Source organism: Anopheles arabiensis, chromosome 2 (genome assembly GCF_016920715.1).
Source record: "Anopheles arabiensis isolate DONGOLA chromosome 2, AaraD3, whole genome shotgun sequence".
NCBI lineage: Eukaryota > Metazoa > Arthropoda > Insecta > Diptera > Culicidae > Anopheles > Anopheles arabiensis.
Window position 1 is genome coordinate 58,673,361 of NC_053517.1, and position 22,326 is coordinate 58,695,686.

The 22,326-nt window shown below is 41.8% G+C and overlaps 1 long non-coding RNA gene across 1 annotated transcript; it reads right to left on the bottom strand.

Moving 5' to 3' along the window:
• Nucleotides 1-13,299: 13,299 nt before the first annotated feature.
• Nucleotides 13,300-14,238, bottom strand: LOC120901210. Its single transcript, XR_005739280.1, has 3 exons — nt 13,866-14,238; nt 13,697-13,800; nt 13,300-13,610 (listed from the first exon to the last, which is right to left on the bottom strand). It is a non-coding gene; the product is annotated as an uncharacterized LOC120901210 (long non-coding RNA).
• Nucleotides 14,239-22,326: the final 8,088 nt, after the last annotated feature.

A 22,326-nucleotide genomic window follows, 5' to 3' on the forward strand; every position in this document is an offset into this window, starting at 1 on the left:
TTGCTTCCAGTTACGTTGAACTTTACTCTACGACTCTTCGAATCACAATTTTCTATATTGCCAGTCCACTTCAGTTTAAGGGGATCGCAATCTCCCTTTAGATCCAGTTTTTTGGCTATATTTTCCTCTAAAAGTGTTAATGAGGAACCTGGGTCAAGGAATGCGTATGTACTGACGGCTAAAGTCCCGTTTCGTAGGGTAACTGGCACTATCTGATAATATATTTTTTGTTTCGCCCTTGAAACTTCGTCATGTTGCAGATGATGATATGATGTTTGGGCGTTGCTCTCACTATATATGATAGGATGGTGCTCCCTTACAACTTCGTGGTGTTGATTTACCGATTGTGCTCTATTTTCGTTATGCATTAAGGGGTGGTGCGGTCCCGTACACCCGTTCACACCACAGCCCTTCCAGATTCTGCAATCAGTAAGCTTATGGTTCGTGAAGCGTAAACAGCCGTGACACAGACCAGCCCTTACTATTGTCTTCCATCTTTCGCTGATCGTCTTCGCTTTGAACGTCTCACACTGTGGTAACGAATGGTCGTTCGCGCATTCCACACAGCGCAGCTTTGACTTGTTATTTCGTTTTGGGATTGCTTGAGGTTGCTTGCGTTCCAACTCACCTTCGTGGATGCAAACATGATCTCGTCCCGCTGGTTTTATTACGCGTCGAATCTTTCGAGCAGCGATTTTTAGCCATTCATTCACTTCATTGATCGTGGCATCTCTTTCCGACTCTGCCACGTCGAACCACTGAAGCTGGTACGACATCGGCAGTTTTGCCACAATGTCATCGATGAGTCTTGCATCGTTCAAATAGTGAGTGCAATTCAGAGCCGTTATGTTGGTTACCAAATTGTCTATGGCGTCTGAAAGTTCTGGTATTTTGGACGTATTATCAATACGCACCTTCAGCACGTCTTTAACCAGATCGCGATACACCAATTCTGGCCTGCCAAAGGACTCTTCTAATCTATCGATGATTGCTGGAACGTTCTGCGGATCAAGCATCAAAGGTTTCACGCTTTTCTCCGCTTCCCCTCGTAGGGAGCGCTGAATTCTGTGCAAATTCTCTAGCTGCGAGAAATTTCCATGTTTTGATGTATCCAGCAGCGTTTTTTTAAACAGCGGCCAATCCTTAGGCTTCCCATCAAAACTGGGTAGTGAGAGAATGCTCTCCCTCTTTATGAGCACCTCAAGCGCCTTTTCACCATGGTTGGGCTCAATCGCTGCATTCTTTAGAGCTTTTACGAGCTCCTGTATAAGCGACCGATCGTTGTTGCCAGCCATGGCCGGTTCTTCCATTTTCGAAGTGCTCGGACGTAGAACGCACTTGATACACAAAAAAGGTTCATCCGGCGTTGGGGGTACGCTAAGCTTCGCGCACTCCAGGTGGAACCACCGGTCACAGTCGTCACACTGGACCATATGTTCCGTTTCTTCGTCCGGGTCGTGGCATAATCTACATGCCCCTTTCTTGTTGTCCACAAAAAATTCCTTCCTCGTGGTCGTTTTTATGGGCGCCGTCGTGGTCGCCCTTTTAGATACCGTCGTGGCCGTCTGGCTGGTATCTTGCTTCGTAGCCATTTCACCTGCTTCGTTGCGGGGTTGCCGAGTACCGCTGATGTCGTCTGCCGGAATTCTCGATGAAATGCGATGGTCTGGCAGCGCCGTCCGTTGTAACACTGTCTGTGTTCAGGATACGATCATCCACCAGCTCCTATTCCTCCACCAGTCCGATCACGCTATCGGGTCCGATCACGCAAACTCGTACGAACCTGGTTCGCGGTACGTATCCGCACGCCTAGAGTCGTCTAAGCGTTTGGGAACTAACGGATGCTAGTTCCTCTCTGGAGCCACCAATGTTGCCCGACCTCTCCGCCGCACCGACCAGCCGCGAAGGTAGCTGGTGCCTGGGTCCGCCGTGGAGACGAGCAGCAATTCGAACTAAGCCCCGCTTCACTAACACCGCCAGGAACTCCGCCTTCGAGATCCCTTTGGCAAAAGTTCGCGCCTCACAGCGACTGGCTTCCAGCTAGTTTCCCCAGGCTTTCGGGGGGCTATGCAGATGGAAGGGGAACCTTTACCGCAGAAACTCTCAAGAGGAGAAGCTCAAGGAGTAGAGAGTGAGCGAGCAGAGATCGGATTCGACTTCGCCTTTCTGCCTACTGGTGTCCGCCGAGGATTACCACTGGAGGGGTCCAATAGCGGATCAATAAGCTTTCGAAGATTATATCGTTTCGGGAGTGAAATAATATATTGCGTTTCGTTTCTCTTGCTTAGCTCATTTTGTTTATTTTCAGTTAGGAAAGGGATGATTTTACAGCGTGTTTTTCTAGCGATGGATAACATCCTTTTCTAGGAAAAATATTCTTCCTTAGGTGAGGCGAAAAATATATTAGGATCGAACGCGATCCTCTACTACCGCGCCCTGGACACCTATCTCTAACGCTAAATTATGTTTCTAATTCTGTGTAGTGCATACTAGGTTTTTATTAGGAAATTCCTGGCCTTAGTCGAAAAATGTCCTGATGAGGACGAAGGGAAAATATTTATTCGAGGATCGAACGCGATCCTTTTTAATAGTGTACCGCATTCCTGCCGCATGCACTACCTAGTACGCTCGGATACTAGGCGCTTAGAACCATAGAGGATGCTCTATTCTAATTTACTTATCTGCCTATCGTACGCGCTACTACCACCATCACATACACAGCGCGTTCGCTCGCTTGTGCTCGCATCTGATAAGCCTGAGCGACAACGCAGTTGACTTATCCATATCTATTATCAGTGAAGATGAAGTCGATGCTGCCATATCGCAACTGAAGCTTTCGTATGCCTCTGGGCCGGACAACATTCCCAGTGCAATTCTTATTCACTGTAAGGCTGCTCTTTTGCCTATTCTGACTCAACTTTTCAACAAATCCTTACAGTCGAAATGCTTCCCGCAAATATGGAAATCTTCTTACATGTTTCCTGTCTTTAAAAAAGGAGACAAATCTGATATATGTAATTATCACGGAATCTCTATGTTATGTGCTTGTAGTCTATATCTGTTATGCAACACGGCTTCATGCTTAAATGTTCGATTGAAACTAACCTGCTTCATTTGCTTCAATTTTGCTACTCCAATATTGACATGGGCCTCCAGGTTGATGTCATTTATATCGACTTCTGAGCTGCCGTTGACAAGGTCAACCACTACTTATTGCTTGCTAAATTATTAAAATATGGTGTGCACTCAATTTTTTTAGCCAGGTTAGAAAGCTACCTAATGAACCTAATGAAAGATAGCAGAAAGCCGGTAGCACCATCCATCTGTTTGTGGGATACGCAACCAGTGGAGCTTTCTCGTTTAGAGGAGAGCTTTCTCATTCCTTCTGTACTGTTGTATGGTTTCGCATTGAAGTTATGCATCGCTAGAACTGGAACGGCGATATATTTGTTTAAATACTAAACTCCAATGGCAATCACCAGCACTGAAGCAAGTGAGATTTGAGTAATGGTCGTTGGTGTTGATACCCACGTATCGGACCACACGACCATTCATATAGATTTTTGGTCAGAAAGTTAGAAGGCTATTGTAAGGATTGAGATAGTACAGCCAGTGGCGGATCTAACGGTAGGCGGACTAGGCGGTCGCCTGGGGCCCCGCCGATTTAGGGGCCCCGTAAATCACCATTGTATAGTATGCCATATGGACAGATGACTAGCGACAAGGGTCTCCGGAAGGATGGCTGATGGGGCCGCGAGGCTGGCGAATCATTTGCAACACCCCCCCCCCCCCCCCCCAACAACATTTACCATTTACATGGGGCCTCAACTCGTCTTTCCGCCTAGGGCCCCTGATACCCTTGATCTGCCACTGAGTACAGCGAAACAATAATAATTAAAAAAAATAATAATGATTAAAAAGACTAAAAGAAATAAAGAAGCAGGAGATAAACTAATATATCAGTTGAATGAGAAGGATGGAAGGATAATATTGATAGGAACGGCTAAGAATAATATTCAAAACAAAAAATTGAATTACCCTTGGAAACAAATATAAATTAATCAAGCAATTTGCTTGAAAGGGCGAAAGAGCGTCAAGCGCAAGACAGGCCGGGCGAAATAGGAGAGAAAAGAAAGTTGGAGATGAAGGACGGTAGTAGGGAGGATCAAAATCGACCGAATAAAGTAAAAAAAAAGAAAGAAAAAATTGGGATAAAAGTTAAGTAAACTAGACGATAGTGAAAGATAAAATGTCCACCGATCACGACAGCTATATAGGTCATGATTAGATCAAACTTGTCGAAACACATTGCAAGAAAAAGACAGCAATATAATAATGGGTTGTAATATGCCATCTATTGTGCAAACCAATGAAGCTAGGGAGCTTTCGTTTTTTCTATGGATATTCGATTTTCTAGTCGTTTAACCGTCAACTCTACAACCGGATACCCGATATGATTTCGATTTTTAATCTTTAATAACTTTTTACAGAGAAGTCGCAGCGACCAAAATTGTTCATGTATCTTTAGACTATTTTATCCTCTTCATTTTCGAGCAAAATAAAAATATTTTTTTTGAAAACTCGAAATATGTTTTTTCTTCGATATACTTTTTGTACCCCTTACCTGTACAACCAGCATATCCGGGTATCCCATACATTTTGTATGGGGATGTTTCATTCATTTTATGCTAAAACTTTAATAACTTCTGTTCTAGTCGTAGGAGTTGAATTAAATTTGAAAAGAAAGTGTATACATTTGTTGTATAAAACAACGAGGTCGGTGAAAAGAGACAAATTGTTGTTTACAATTTGTGTTTATTGATAAGCCGTTGACAGCCGAACCGAAACGTCGCCGATTTGCCGTTACCAGAGGGAGCAGAAAAACCTCGCCGCGCGAATCGAAAAAGGGACATCGCGCTAGCGCCATGAGATCAAGTCAGAAAGCACAGGAAAGCGTACGTGAATTTTTTTAACAATCCGCCGCGAAATTTACTTTGCTACGTTGTGAGATTTTGAGCAATAAAGTAGGGCAGTAAACGACGAGTTAAAAGATCATGTTTTAAGTTTCAGTTGAAGAAAGAACTTTGCTTTTAGAACAACATTATTATTCTTTGCCTTTGTATAGTTGATAGAATTTTAAAAATTCTTTTGATTTTTTTTATCTTTCAACTAATGATCACTCACTTTTGCATCTTTTCAAATCAGTAATATTGCAGGTGTTACGGAACTAATTTATTATTTTTCATGCAAATTTGCATGTTTGTTACTTAAGTTTAGTTTTTGCTATTGTACATTATTGATATATCGTACGAAAAGTGAAATTATTTTATGATGTGATATTTTTGAAAATTTGTAATAGCCAGGAAAAGCAATCGCAAAGTTTAATGTAAAATGTGTAACATAAAGGTGAAAATGGGTACATCGTACAATTTAGCACTCTCTCTTATGCTAGACTATAAATTATCAATCTTGGGCACTGTGAACAAAAAATGTACTTTTGTTCCAGAATTCTTCGTCAACCTAAAAGGAAGGATACAGTATCGGACAGAATGATAGGACCCTAGTGTTTTCAACGCAGCATGCACCCGTTGGGACAGGTTTATGTGTGGTTTGTGTGTTTGTGTTTGTGTGTGTGCATGTGTGTGTATGTGTGTGTGTACATGTGTGTGTGTGTGCATGTGTGTGTGTGTATGTATGTTTGAATGTGTATTGGTGTGTGTGTTTGTTTCACAAGTATGTCGTTTCGGATAGATTTGTTAGTAGTTTTTTTGTGTTTTGGGTTAGGTTTTTGTTGTAATTAGCAGGACCACCGCCCTCGCGAGCAGTGATGCCTATTCAAAAATGCAGTAAGCTCAGTTTTTGATCTTATTGCCGTCGCCCACGATGACATTTATCATGCGTTGACGCATCAACATCACCAGATTTTGGATCGTTTCAGGTGGATTTTGCACCACACCTCTTGCATGTGATCGAAGAGGTGATCCAGATCTTCCGGTATTTTTTTACCCAGCCTCTTCTTGAATATTGCCCAGAGGTTCTCAATGGGATTGAGATCCGGGCTAAGGGCAGGCCACTTCATTGTTTTGACATTGTTGTCAGCAAGCCAAGTTTGGACAGTCCCGGAAGTATGCTTAGAATCGTTGTCTTGCATAAACATCCAAGACCGAGGAAGGTTCTTCCTAGCATGCGAGAGCAAATGAGTATCAAGAATGTCTCGATAGCCAAAACGATTTAAATTACCGTGGATTCGAACCAACGGACCCATCCCATAGTAGGAGAAGCATCCCCACACCATGAGACTACCACCGCCATGCTTGAAAGTTTTGAAGCAGTACTTCGGATCAAGAGCACAATTAACAGGGCGCCGAACCAACCTGCGTCCGTCCGACCCCTGTCGATTGAATTTCGACTCGTCTGACCACAAAACCCTGCGCCAATCCTCCTCATCGAAGAACATGTGCTCAATTGCAAATAACACCCGTGCGTTTTTATGCGCAGGTGTTAAATTCGGCACTTTGCGTGGCACTCGCGCGAGTAGCCCGGCACTGACCAATCTTCGCTGAACTGTTCTCGGCGTCACCGCCAATTTCAGTCTGCCTCGGATCTCTGGTGCCGAGTTAAACGGATGTTTCTTCGATATGTTTACGATCTTACGGTCTTCCTCCGCCGTGGTCTTCCGAGGACGTCCGGGTGACTTGCGCGTTTCGGTTGTCCGAAGGGCGTTTGCCACAAAAGTACGCGATCGTTTCATCACGAACTAGATCGTTTTGCGCTTAATGCCAGCAGCCGCCATTCGCTTTATCATATGGCGCTGATAATCGGTACAATGTTTACCTCGACCCATTGTTGCTAAAATTGCTTGCTTAGACCGTCAAGAAAACACTGGTTAAAAACTTGGACACGACTGATGCCGTGCACTGCCTACGTTCTGCTTTTATACGTGATGAATCACATATAAAACACACCTTTCCTGCCACTTGGAAATCTTCCTGGATGACACCCATCTACAAGAAGGGCTGTAAGAATGATGCTGTAAACTATCGTGGCATAACCTCACTCAGCGTGTGTGCAAAGGTGTTCGAAATGCTAATCTACGAGCCATTGTTGGCCTCGGCCTGCAACTATATTAGTGTGAATCAACATGGTTTTGTACCCAGGCGATCTACAACGACTAATCTACTAGAATTTGTTAGCAAATGCCATAAATCTATCGATAACGGTTTACAACTAGATGCTATTTATACGGATATCAAGGCAGCATTCGACAGTGTATCGCACTCCATCTTGCTAGCGAAACTCGACTTACTTGGTCTCCCAAACCCTATGATAATGTGGCTTAGATCGTACCTTACAGATCGTCAATATTCTGTGAAGTTAGGCCCGTACATGTCAAGTCCAGTACATGCATCTTCTGGAGTCCCGCAGGGCAGCAACCTGGGTCCTTTGCTGTTCCTTCTTTTCATCAACGACGCGACATTGATCCTTCCGGCTGATAATCATCTACTGTACGCAGATGACGCGAAAATTTTTCGTGTTATTCGTGAACCAGAAGACCACGCCCGACTGCAAACTTCCTTGCATGAGTTCCAGTGTTGGTGCAACCGTAATGCTTTATCCCTATGCACAGATAAATGTGAAGTCATCACTTTCTGTCGTTCTCGCTGCCCATCATTGTATGAATATGCGCTTGATGGACAGTCCTTGGTGCGAAAACTATGTGTTAAGGATCTAGGTGTTTTGCTCGATACAAAACTATCATTTAAGGATCAGCTGGATCACGTAGTAGCCACCAGCAATAGAATGCTAGGACTAGTTATCAATATGACTCGCGAGCTTAACGATATACCTTGCACCAAGGCGCTCTATTGCTCACTTATCCGGTCGTTGATGGAATATGCAAATATCGTATGGTGGCCAACTGCAGCGCGTCCGTTAGCTCGATTGGAATCAATCCAGCGCAAAATTTCACGATTTGCACTTCGCTCATGGAACCAAAGGCTCGATTACCGGACTAGGTGTTTACTACTCGGGCTACCCACCCTAAGTGAGCGAATACGAAAAGCCAGGTTGTCGTTCATCACGGGACTTCTCGACGGCCGTATTGACTCTCCGTCACTACTGGCTGCCATCAACCTGTACGTTCCGGCCAGGCCGCTCCGGACTCGGGCAATGTTGGCCCTCGACGACCGTAGAACGCAATTTGGCTCCTCTGACCCGTTCATACTTATGTGCCGTGCTTTCAACGCAGTCAGCGACGCTTTTGAGCCGAGGATTTTGCCAACTGAGTTTAATGATCGTGTTTCTGTGTTAAATTTGGTTCCATAGTGCACATTTTTATGTTTTATGTTATTGTAAACCAATGTAAAGAACTCATTGTAAAACATTGCTAAAATGGTTCGAGAGGGCATTATTGTCCATCGATAGACAAATAAACATAAACATAAACATAAACATGTCGAGCAGCAAAAAAGCGTATTGATAAAAACTATCAATGAGTAAGCGAGTGAGCATCTACCCATTCAAAACCAGAACAGAATACTGCCGCGGTCATGAAACAAAACGCCCATTGAAAAGAACACCTGCGCTCTTGCTCAATGCACACACAAAGTTTCCCATGCGCACACAACGTTCAACGCAGAGATGCACGCATGCCTTTCAATGGCGTGCACTGGTGAAACACCTGTGAGGGAATGCCGAGTTCATTGCTATTGTGCGCGTTTTCATTTCGCACCGGTGTCGTATTCACATTCATGAAACAGCACACCTGCGTTCTCGTCCGAGGAACAAGCGCTGCTGTCGATGCAAACTTTAGCTTTTATCCAAGTGTAAACACACGCTGTTTCACATGATAACACACATAAACAGAATGCTTTCAACCCAATATGAAACCATGTCAAGCTACGTTTCTTCAGACAAAAACCCGCACACACACACACACACACACACACACACACACACACACACACACACACACACACACACACACACACACACACACACACACACATAAACACAAGTAACGTGGCAAAACAAGTGCACGGTGCGTTGAAAACACCAGGGTTCTATCTTAATGTCCGATACTGTACCTGAATCAACCTTATTTGGGTTCAGTGAGAATGTATGTTTATGTTCATACGTCGAAACAAAAAAAAGTGCGTTATCCTCATGTCTACTTCTCACTATGACAAGGAAATAACCTAAGAATAAGCCTAAAATGATCGACGACTACAACAAATTGAAAGGCGGTGTCGACAATATGGACAAGTATTTGTCAGAATATACTACAAAAAGAAAAACCAATAGGTGGCCACTGGCTTTTTTTACAATATGTTAGATGTAGCCGCTCTTGCTGCATTCATATTGTACAAAGAAAACTAATCCTCAGTATAACACGTCTACAAACAAGAGACGTATGTTCATTCAACAACTGTGTGAACATTTGGCAATGCCAGAAATAGAAATTCAATCAAATAATATACATATTACGCGTCACTTCGGGCCACGTAATGGTTATGACAGGAGGTCCTATAACGGCCAAGCTACACGTACCGGACGACATCGGACGATGCCATAAAACGTAGGACCGCAGACAAGAGATTCGCGTCGGGCCGGGCCGTGTCGGATCACAGCGGGCCGATTTTGTATGAGATTTGACAGTTGGCGTTAACGGATTTATGGCATCGTCCGATGTCGTCCGGTACGTGTAGCTTGGCCGTAAAAGCACCAGTTAGGCCCGTGTCTGTGCTCCATCGGATGCAAGGTGTTATAAATGACAAGGTGAAGTTGTTCAGAGCAAAATGACATTTCTCGACTTGACATTTCTCTTCCGGGGGCTCCGGTATAAAAATCGGGGAGGGCTGGTGCGGGGTAAAGAAATTTGTATGCAGAGAGTGACAGATGTCCCCCACAATGTCGCCCAGCAAAAGCGATAAAAATCAACCTTCTAAATACATTATCCTTGATCGGATGCGATTTTATCGGAAGGCCGATTTTATATGGGATTTGACAAATAACGTCGGACGTGCGATTTCGTCGTACGACGGAATCAAAAATTTTTGATTTCGTCGGACGCCGCATCCGATTTAATCTGTCAAACTAAATGTGTGGTGTTTTGTAGGAACAATCTCAACTTAATTTTTCATGATCGTTATATTATTCAAATCATCCAATTAATCGCAATATTATACGAAAAAGCGTTTGACAGCACGTGCGATAAAATCGCATGCGATGGAGCACAGACACGGGCCTTACTAATGAAACAATTACTCCAACTAAACGGGACGCTAGTGGTAGAGTTAAGCACACCGGGACTTGTTTCCTTTGTGTTAAAAAACGGTCTACTAGAAAAGTTTGTGATGAATGTAAGAAACCAGTTTGTGCACATCACTCCAAAATTATAACATAGTGTGATCATTGTGGAGACTCAAATCAAAGAAATCAAATAAAAATTTATTTTCTTACTCTTTTTTCTTTTGCTGAATGTAAATTAAGCTTTTATATTTATAAGGAAAAGTAAGTTTGAAAAAATTAATTTAAAAATATTTCCTGCGTTTTAACTACACTTTAAAAAGTTGAAAATAAATTAATGAATTCCATAATATATGCAGTATTATTGACTTGTAATTGGTACCATAACGAGTAATCATAAGTTTAAGGTTATGTACAAATTATTAAATGAATTTTAAAAATTCTACCAATAACACGATGTCAAATTTTATTCAAAAACTACCACTAGAATAGAAGCTATTCAAGTTTTAGCAAAAAAAGTTTAATCACCCATACACAATGTATGGGATACTCGAGTATGCCGGTCGTAGAGATGAAGGTGTAAATTTGGTCATTGACACAACGGTTAAGCCTAATCTGTGGGGCTTGACCGTTCAATTAGACACAGAGCGACGTCTCGCGCGACAAAAAGTAGCTCAATTTTGCAAACAGAGCTATTCGTCTCACGCGACATATCTGCTTCAACCGAAATAATCGAATTGTCAAGTTTTGTTACGTGCCGAATCAATGCCAAATGCAAAAAATAGATTGGAATACATTTTAAGTCATTTTTATGTTTTTAAACAAAAAGCATGTAGGTTAGCTGGGCCAAAAGAGCTACTTTGATCTACGCGTAGTGAAATTATGAGATACATTTTGTAGCGCGCGACGTTTTCACTCTATGTTTATTTGAACGGTGAGTCGGGAACCAAAGAATTGAACAACAGTCCACGAACGAGCGCACAAGACCAGTAAACAACGACTTAAGAAATAATTACATTATCGGAATTGTCGAAAGATCAAACCTAGCATCTTATATGCCTTGTTAACAGTGTTGTCAATATGTAAACGGAAATTTAAATTACAGTCTAGTGTAACACCTAGATAAAAAACTTCCTGGTGACGATCTTACAACCTGCCTAACAAAGAATAATCATACATGATCGTTTTTTTAGTCTATGAAACGTAATAATGAAACATTTTTCAAGGGCTAACTCTAGATCATTTTTAGACCCCAAGTAGTAAACAAATTTATAATATTTTGAACGATGATGTAATCGTTCGGTTTCTTAAACGGTAAAAAAAGTTTGACGTCGTCAGCATACATTAAACAAGTATCAGGCGGCATACAATACGTCAAATCATTAATAAATGTAATGAATAGAAGAGGTCTTAAATTACTGCCTTGCGAGAAACCGGAAGAGCTAATAAATTAAGCAGAATTAGTGCTCTTCATTTTGATTTGATTACACCTATTTTCGAGATACGAACTTGTTATATACTTAGTGGCCACATCTTAGTGGCAGACTACGATGTGTTCAGATTAATAGCTTTATTCCAACTGACTATTCTATATGGTTATACATGTATACTACGATCGTACAATAACTGTTCTATATGGTTGTACATGTGTACTGTGTGTTGTATTGTTTAAAACTTATTCTCTTTATTTTAAACGCCACACATGAAATTCACTTTTTAACAATTAAATAAGCGTAGCACGCACGTCTGACCCTTATCGCGGTCCGTAGGAGAGAGCCCCAGTTCGTGTATCGATCTCTTGCATCATGCAGAAGACCGATCACCGATTATCTCTCCCGATCGGCACTCATCCAGTCGGCTTCCAGGGGTAGGCAACCTCTTTTGTCGCACACAACACTGTGATATCCAACAGAACTTATTCATGATACTGTATGCTGAGAAAACCCAATGTGTAAAAGCTTCAAGGCAAGTAGTTTATGGTTAACACTATCAAAGGCCGCTGTAAGATCGGTATAAAGCGTATCACCTTGGAGCCGACAGTCAAAGGAGCGCACGCATGATATCTTGCTGAAAGAGTGTACAGTCTGTTCCCGAGTTACGCGGTTTCTGCGTTCCCGGCGAATCCGCGTAAGTCGAATTTCACATTTTTGAATAAAATACTATTCATCACTCAGATTTTTTTATTTAATTTAGTACTTTTATACACTTTATCATTTCTTTGATATGATTTGTGCGAAAAATTCTAATATTTCTGGCTTTTAAGCGGTTTCAATTTGTTAGCAAAAATGAAATTTTTACCAAACTTGAAGCAAATTGTACTGATTTGACATATGGTTTGTCAAATTAAGAAAACCGCGTATCTCCGAATCCGCGTAAGTCGGGAACCGCGTAACTCGGGAACAGACTGTATTACATTATCCGATATACGCTATCGCACGGGACCGAGCGCAATAGCGTATCTCGAGTTTTCGCGTATAGCGGATTCCTATGGAAAAATAGTTTAAATTGTTGAGATACCAATTCAATACGTGGAAACCGTGCTTAATGTATTCACATATACGTACAGTTGTATATATCTTGTATATATCTACTTGTAAATATCTTGAACTAGAATGTGTTGAACGCAGTCAATGTTAACCATTCGCTGAGTAAAATAAAAGAGGACAAACCAATTTGTTCTGCTGCGCAAATCCACGTTTTATTCTTGTCTATTTAATCCAAAGTGGGTAGAAAGGAGGTGTCGTCATGTAGAACAATTGGGCATCGAGGCTTTAGAAAAAAGCAAAGTGAGTAGAAAGGAGGTGTCGTCATGTCCCAGTCCGCAAAAGCCGAAGTTTTGTATGGGATCGTGTCGTACACATATGGCCCCACTTACGTACCCACTTGCAGTAGAAGTGTAAATGTGGTTTCACGCACACATAGACACATTCGACCCGAACGATCGCGTTCACTCATACTATAACGCTCCGATTTCTTCTGCATCTCACGTATACCAATGTGTTTGCTCCACCCTCTTTTCGGATTGCTTATAGAAATGATGAGGCACACATGTTTACTTTTGCTGTATGCACGCATTCGCATGCGGTTTATTCCACACTTTTTCTCTCCCTTCCAACACGTGCTTTGGCATACTCACACTGTGGAGACGGCAGAACGGTCTCCCCCTACCAAATTTACCGTTCTTCCTCCTCTCGATCTTTTTTCTTCTTACCGCGTCCGGGGTACCATCAGAGCTGCGCGCTGGCTTTAGTTTTTCCTCCTCACGTTCTTCCTTTCTCCTACCGCTCCCGGGGGCTGTGCGCGTTTCGACAGGTTCTTAGCGCAATCCAGTGCGTTGTTTTGTGGCTGAGTTGTGCTGAACGCTGTCAATAAAAATGAACCAATAATTAATGCATGTAGTACGTATTACTTTGGATAGTTTTACGTATATGATGAGAGCAACACTTACCTTCATATTTTAAAACTGGAAAACAATTTCTTTCCGTCACCCACTTTGAAGATTGTTGATGATGCCAACAGGTAGGCGTTGATGAATAGCGCATGCACCTGTAACTTTGAAGACGATAAGCATTAGTTGAATTAGTACATTGAAGTACATATGAGATCAAGAAACTTACCTCAACAAGTTAGCTAGGATAAATCATTCCACAATGGAAGAAGAAGCAACACTGCGCAAAACGTAAACAAGGAAAGTAGGGGACACAAGAAATCGCGCATCACTCCCGCACATCCTTCCACAACGAAAGTTCTGGGCAGACTGAGGATGCCTAACTCCTGGATGAGTGCGATAGCAGAAAAAATCATGGTAGATCGAGAGAGATGGGTAGACTCGGTGTAGCGCAATCCAACGGTAGATGCATGTGTGTGTGACCAACGAAAGACTTCGGACCCCGCTCCTCGCGTTTTTCATCCATCGTTTTTCGTCACACGCACACACCTCTACACGCGCAGCGGTTTGCTGTCCAAAATCTAGAGAGAGAAGACAGGGCATCTCGCTTTGGCACACAGAAAAATCTCTGAAAAACTTCGGCTCTGCTACTTGGGAATTGGGCATCGAGGCTTTAGAAAAAAACACAAAACCAGGATCGACGGCAGTTGTCAAATGGGACGAATGTTGCTGGTATTTGGATAGGATAAATGTATTGTTTTCGTTTAATTAACATTTGTTTAGCAATAAAAAAATGTATCTTGCATCCACACTCCATAAATTGGCATTTTACACGTTATCATGTAGCTGCTGCCTGTAAACAAAAATCGACGGCTGTTGTCAAACTGAATCTCAAAATGGCAACATGCCAAACGCTAAGAAGACACCTCCTCTATATTCCACCTTGATTTAATCCACACACGGAAGCTGTCAGCGCGGCTCGATGACAGCTAAAACACAGTTCAATGTCTTAGCCATATTATGGCGTGGAAACACCGTTCAGAGGGTTTATAGGAACAGGGTTCTTCGGCATGACTTCCAACACTCCTCCTCATGTCGAAGAATTTCTCTTCTCAGTTATTCTAACTTCAGCATCTTACAAATAAATAAATGAAATGAAATGAAATGAAATGAAATGAAACATGTCATGTTTCTGCGGACCTAATGGTTTAGTCATTATATCTGCAACCATGACATTCGTAGGGCAATATTCCAAAACAATTTTCTTCTTCTCACAAAGTTCTCTTATAAACCGCTCTCGGGTATCGATGTGCTTCGATTTCCGACTTATTCTGTCTGTTTTTACAAAGGCGATACAACCTTGGTTATCTTCTTTGATTTTAGTCGCGTTCAATCGATTTTCTCCAAAATCTTTAATCAGCTGCCTTAGCCACATTGCTTCTTGGCATGCTTCCGAAAGTGAAACATATTCAGCTTCCATAGTTGATAATGTCACACACGATTGACGACGGCTATACCATGATATTGTACCACCTTCAAACGTGAATACAAATCCAGATGTTGAACGTCTACTTTCTGAATCGCCTGCCCAATCGGCATCGGAATATCTGATCAGGCCTTGGTTTTTGAATCCACCGAGATGCAAGAAATACTCTTTTGTTCCTTTTAGATAACGAAGTATGCGTTTGGCAGCTATCCAATCTTGTTGCGATGGCGATGAAAACTTTCTGCCCAGTATAGCTACTGTCGCCGCAATATCTGGTCTGGTCATAACGGACAGATATAGCAATCCACCCACTAGACTTTGATACATTGTAGCATCTTCTAAATTCTCTGCATTGGCACTTTGTTTCAGGTATCCAGGGTCCATTGGTGATCTAGCAACTTTAGCTTCTAGCATTCCGTGATCCGTTAGTAATTTTTCTATGAATTGTTTAAGCCGAATTCCATATACTCCATCGGTACATATCACTTCCATACCTAAAAAGTGACGTATTTCGCCCAAGCAATTAATTTCAAATTTCTTGCTTAAATGATCGTGTATCTTCTTGGCTTTTACTTTGTCTGCTGCTGCGATCAGTATGTCGTCCACATAGACTAATAAGAAGATATGTTGACCACCATGAATCGACTTGACAAATAAACATTGATCTGCGAAAGAGGATTTAAAACCTAAATTTGTAAGTACTTCATTTAGCGTCTTATGTCAACAACGAGCTGACTGATGCAGTCCATATATACTACGTTTCAATCGACACACTAGCTCCTCGTGTCCTAGAGCTTCAAACCCAGGTGGTTGATGTATATATACTTCATCTTTTAATATTCCATTAAGGTTTGCTGTTTTGACATCATAATGACGTACTGTTAGCTTTTGCTTCCAAGCAATTACGAGAAAAGTTCGCAAGGTAGTGTGACGGGTAACGGGTGCATACACTTCTTCATAATCCAGTCCATATTGTTGTTTATAGCCTTGCGCGACCAGTCTGGCTTTATGTTTAACTATTTCATCATCTTGATTCTTTTTGATTTTGAAAACCCATTTCGAACCTATTACCGTTTTACCCTTTGGAAATGGTACGAGTTCCCAAGTATTGTTTTGTTTGTGAGAGTGAATTTCTTCTTCTATCTCAATTTTCCAATTTGGTTCTTTCATTGCTTCGCGGTAATTAACTGGTTCTTCTTTCGCGCAAGCTGCTAATCCCATGGTTAAATCAAGGATATAATCGTTTAAATGTTTAGGTAGTTTTACTTTTCTCTTATCTGGTGGTTACTGTTCTTTAGTTGTTTGAATATCAGTTTCAGCATCCGTGAATTCATCATTAGAATCATCCTTAACCGTTTGATCATTACTGGTTTCTGATGGCTCCTCCAACAATGATTCAATATTAACTTCTTCCGAAGTTTCTTCTTTATCTTCAATAAAACGAACATCTCGGCTTATAGTGATTTCATCAGTTTCTAAATCAACAAAACGATATCCTTTATGTTCTAAGGAATATCCAACGAACGTTAGTTTTCGGGCTTTATGATCGAGCTTGCTTCGTTTTACATCGGGTATATGTACATACGCTTGACTTCCAAAAAGGCGAATATGGCTCAAATCTGGCTTTCGACCCCACCACAATTCATAAGGTGTTTAGGAACAGTTCTCGACGGACAGTGCAGTGAAAACTGGTGGTGTTGAACCATGGAAGATGATAAAGCCGATTTATAAGATAGGTAGCTGTTTGAACGGCTTCTCCCCAGAAACGCTTGTCTATGTTTGCATCCAGCAACATACAGGTAGCCATTTCAGTGATAGTTCTATTTTTACGTTCAGCCACACCATTGGACTGAGGTGAATATGGTGTGGTGTACTGTGGCTTTATACCCTCTTCTTTATAAAATTTACGTAGCTCTGTATTATTAAATTCTCCACCACCATCTGAACGAATAACCCGAGGCTTACGTCCAAAATTGTTTTCTACCCATCGTACATATTCTTTAATATTTTCTACTGCATCAGATTTGTTTTTCATTAAGTATGTAACTGTATATCTAGTGAAATCATCAGTAATGTGCATCATGTAACGGTTACCGCTGGGTGTTTCAGTTTTCGATGGCCCCCATACGTCGGTGTGCACTAAATCAAGAATTTTGTTTGATTTTCTATAAGAGACGGTTGGAAAAGGAGATCTACATGATTTACCTTTCATGCAACATTCACATGTTATTCTTAAACCACAATCACTCACCTTTATTCCGGTTCCTAGATCTTCTCTATACATTCTCTCAATCGCTGACCAGTCACGATGCCCAAGCCGTCTATGCCATTGATGTTGATAATCTGCTTTGTGTTTTACCAGTAATGCAGTCATCGAGGTTTCTACCTCGTCTAGAAAATATAACCCACCGTTTATAGATCCTGTAGCGACCACTGCACCACCGGCACTCACAATTTGACATCCCTTTTCATTGAATGTCACTTCCAGGTTCTTTTGTGCTAATTTCCCGACAGAAAGAAGATTAGTAGAGAGCCCGGGTACGAATCTAACATCATTCATTTCGATTTGCATTATTTTGCCGGAACCGTCAATGCCCTGTATAATGCCTTTTCCTTCGCCACGAATTTGTGATTTGTTACCGTCGGCCATGGTGATGAATCCACCTTCGTATTCATCTAATGATGTAAAAAATGATCGATTATTGGTCATATGCGCACTAGCGCCACTGTCGATAACCCAGCTATGCGACTTTTCTATTCTGCCCACCGTGAACGCTATTGTTCGCGAGTCGCTTTGTGCTGCTTTTGCTCTTCCGGAATTATTACCGGCACTAGTAGATTGCTCTTCATTTTTCTTGATAGCCAAAAACTTCCTACAATTCTGCTTGAAATGGCCTGGTTTCTTGCAGAAACGGCATGTGCGTACCCCACCACCTAATTGATTATTGAATGGCTTACCCTCAGCAGACCGCATAGCCTTTTCAGTTTTTAGAAGATTCACCTTCTCGTCTTTCCATTTGACGATTATATTCATCGATAAGTTTAGATTTTACTCCTTCAAGAGATATGTCTTCGTCTGAACGACTATCTAACGCTGTAACTAAACCATCATACGAAGCTGGTAAACTGCGCAATAACATGCACACTTTTGTATCTTTATCTAATGCTGTACCTGCAGCTTCGAGGCGGTCGAATAAATCGTCGAAAATGCGCAGGTGATCTTCCACGTTACCTTGTGTTGCCAGGCTTGTCGCACATAATTTCTTCAAAAGAGATACTCGAACAGATCGTGTCGTTTTCTGGTGGTATGTTTTCAATTTGTCATAAACGTCGTGTGCAAACACGGAATTCTTCACCAGTGGTAATTGGCTATCGTCGATTAGTAATATTATTGTGGCCTTTGCTTTTCGGTCTGTTGTCTTCCAAAACGGGGTGCGCTCGCTTTCTGGGGGGAATGGGTGATTCTACAACATCCCACAAATTTTCTCGACTCAGAAGCATTTCTATCCGAATACTCCATGTTTGCCAGTTGCTCCCATTTAGCTTATCGATTGTGAATTTTGTCTCACTCATTTTTCACGTCGTAGCAGCACTGATTTTACAATGTGAAAAGAAATCACTATCCGGCTCTTCTCGGCCGAATCTTTCAGCTGAATGTAATACTCTTGTTTTGAGTCAACTTGCTGGGCTCATAACCTGTTGAACGCAGTCAATGTTAACCATTCGCTGAGTAAAATAAAAGAGGACAAACCAATTTGTTCTGCTGCGCAAATCCACGTTTTATTCTTGTCTATTTAATCCACACACGGAAGCTGACAGCGCGGCTCGATGACAGCTAAAACACAGTTCAATGTCTTAGCCATATTATGGCGTGGAAACACCGTTCAGAGGAACAGGGTTTATAGGAACAGGGTTCTTCGGCATGACTTCCAACAGAATGTAGAATAAAAACCTCAGTTGAGCATTGGCAATCGACAGCAACGGTTGTGTTTACTGCGCTCGCTCAATACGCTCAATAGGTTATGGGCCCAGTCCCGCCTGAACACGTTTAATCCAGTACTGCGAAAACGAATACCGGCTCCTTTTGTGAAGTGATTGTTTAACGGACAGTGCAGTGAAAACTGGTGGTGTTGAACCATGGAAGATGATAAAGTTGTGTTGTTACCATTGCTTAATGGAACGAACTTTGTTTCATGGAAATATAGAATGTTATATATAGAATGTTAATTCTATACTCCGAAAGAAATGTGGGATACACTCCATAGTATTTACGAAAGAAAAAGTTTAGCGTCCCGAATGTTCTTGAAGAAACAGTTGCTTGCGCGGAAACACCAAAGTGGCTCGCTTCGAGAGCATTTCTTGGAATTCGACAAATTGGTGCGCGATTACAAAGCAACTGGTGGAAAAATGGACGATGAATATGTGATTTGCCATCTTCTTCTTACTTTGAATTCGTCGTATGCAACGCTCGTGACGGCTTTGGAAACAATGCCGGAGAATAGCTTAACTGTCGAATTCGTGAAAAGTCGACTGCTTGACGAAGAGACAAAGCATCAAAGTGGTAGTGTGGTGGACAGCTCGAGTTCGGAACCAGCAGCGTTTTCTAGTGCAAACGGTTGGCAGCGAAAACCACAGCAGCAAACGAGAACAATAAAGTGTTTTGTGTGTAAAAAGAACGGCCACAAGGCAAATCATTGTCCAGAAAAGAACAAAGCAACGGGAAGAAACCCAACAAAGAAATCCAGCGCGTACCTTGGTGGTGACGATGACGATTCGCGTGGTGTGTGTTTCGTGAACAATGGGAAATTTCCGATGAATTCTGACGGAACATGGATTGTCGATTCTGGGTCGTCGGAGCATATATCGAATAATAAGAGTTTATTTCGCGAGTTAAGGAAATTAAGTTCATCCGTGAATATTTCGGTCGCGAAAGAAAATCAGTTTATTACAGCTTGGCATGAAGGTGATATAGTATTTGATCGTGGTGGTAGTGATGAAATTCCAGTTACCCTGAAAAACGTTTTGTATGTGCCGGAAGCTCCTACAAATTTATTATCCATACGGAAAATAACAAATTGTAGACAAACAGAGACCGAACTGTCATGTGTAGGCATTAAACGTCAAATGACACATATGTACATACCTTTGCATTTATACAAATGTCAAAAAGATGTGAACTGTCAACAAAAATAATAAAGAAGTCAATTCACGCTGAACTGTTAACAGAAAAACACGTGAATCTGTGTCTGCTGTCCTTACGTCCTTATGTCCCTACGTTCAGCTCGCCTCCTACATCTCAGAAGTGGGATACGATAACTAGATAAAATTCCACGCAGTTTCTGTATTTGTGATTGTGTTTGAAAGTCTGCGGTTCGAAATGCCAACGAAAGAGGAAATGCTGTGCGCGCTCGAGTACGCCAAGGTAAATGTACCACCGACTGCTACAATTTCACAATTACGTGAATTGTACAATGCAAACGTTGGAAATATTGATGAACCAGGCGTGTTAAGCGATGTTCCCGCGGATATTGAAACCCCGAAAGCAGAAGGCAATTTAGCATTGCCAACCGAGCTGGTCAATGCTGAGAACAATGGCGCCGCCATTTTGCGTAGTGCTGTAAGGCATGCTGAGAACAATGCGGTATCGCATGATTCAACTTTAGTCGGAACTCTAGAAAACGTCACACATTTGGTTCCAAACCCAATAAACACCGCTCCAAGTGTACATGAAGAGATAGAACTTCTCAAGAAAAAACTCGAAATACTTGAACTAAAGCAGCGAATTAGTCTCCTCGAAGCTCCGGTTGTTACACATACAACGCAACAACCGTTATCCATCAAGTTCAATGAATTTGTCGATGTATTCAGCGGTGATAAAAGAGAGCATGTTGAGCGATGGTTCAAGTAACTTGAGCGTGCATTTCTTCCCTATCGCATGGATGATACTATGAAGTTCCACAGTACACGCCAATTGCTTACCGGTACTGCTGCTTTGTTTGCTAAATCCCTAGACGTTACAACATATCATGAGTTGAAAAACCATCTGATACAAAATTTCGGCACAACCACATCTTTAGAGAGTGTATACAAGCAACTGAGAGGACGACGACTTGCACGAAACGAACCCGTCATAAGGTATATTTTGGACATGCAAGCTATGGCATGCGATGTACCCATCCCAGAAATGGATTTAATTAATATTATCATCGATGGAATCGGTGATCCCATCAACGAGGCATGGATTAGATTTTCTGCAAAATCTATGGGCGATTTAAAACAACTGCTGAAAAGATATGAGGAGATTCGTCCACGTAATGCTGCCACACCATCATCATCAGGGTCCATCTGCCAGCCGTTAGGATCATCAAGCAACCAACAAAGTGAAGTAAGATGCTACAACTGTTCGAAATTCGGGCATTATAAAAGTTCCTGCCCAATGCCGCGTAGACCACCAGGATCGTGCTTCAAATGTCACCAAGCTGGACACGCTGCTCGTAATTGCCCGAACAACATAATCATTCCATCGGCAGCAGCTCATCACTCAGTTCAGGATAACGTACAGCAGGAAACATTTAATACGGATCTAGAAGAATTTCAACAGGTGAGTGTTGCCTTCAAAGATCAAAAAGGTCAGAGTAGTGTGATGACATGCATACGTTCTCTTCTCGATACAGGAAGCCCAGTGAGCTTTATAGATTCTGCTGTAGTGCCCAAAACTCTTTTGCAACCACCTTCAATTTCACTATATCAGGGACTCGGAAACCAGAGATTAGTCGTCTGTGGTGAGGTGTTATGCCAAGTCAAGTTTCAGAAGAATCAATTAGAACATCCATTTATTATCCTACCCAGTGAAAGTATTGCTTGGCCGATGATCATAGGTCGTGATCTATTAAAAAAATGTAATATTTTTCTTTGTCAACGCAATTTAAACAATGAATTCAATAAAGAAAATCTCACTCCTAACAGCGATGTATGCATGTCTTCACCTGCTCACAGTATTTCGTTGGCTCAATATACACTAGAATCAATACCGACTAAGCTAGAAAGACTATGTCCTGAAGAGTATCATGACAGTCAAAGTGAGGCATTTGCAGAAATTTGTGCTATTGATTTACCTGACGTGAATGAAGTGGAAGAATTAAAAATAGGCAAACATATTAGTAGCGATGAAAATACTGCTCTATTAAGTTCCATTCATCAAAAT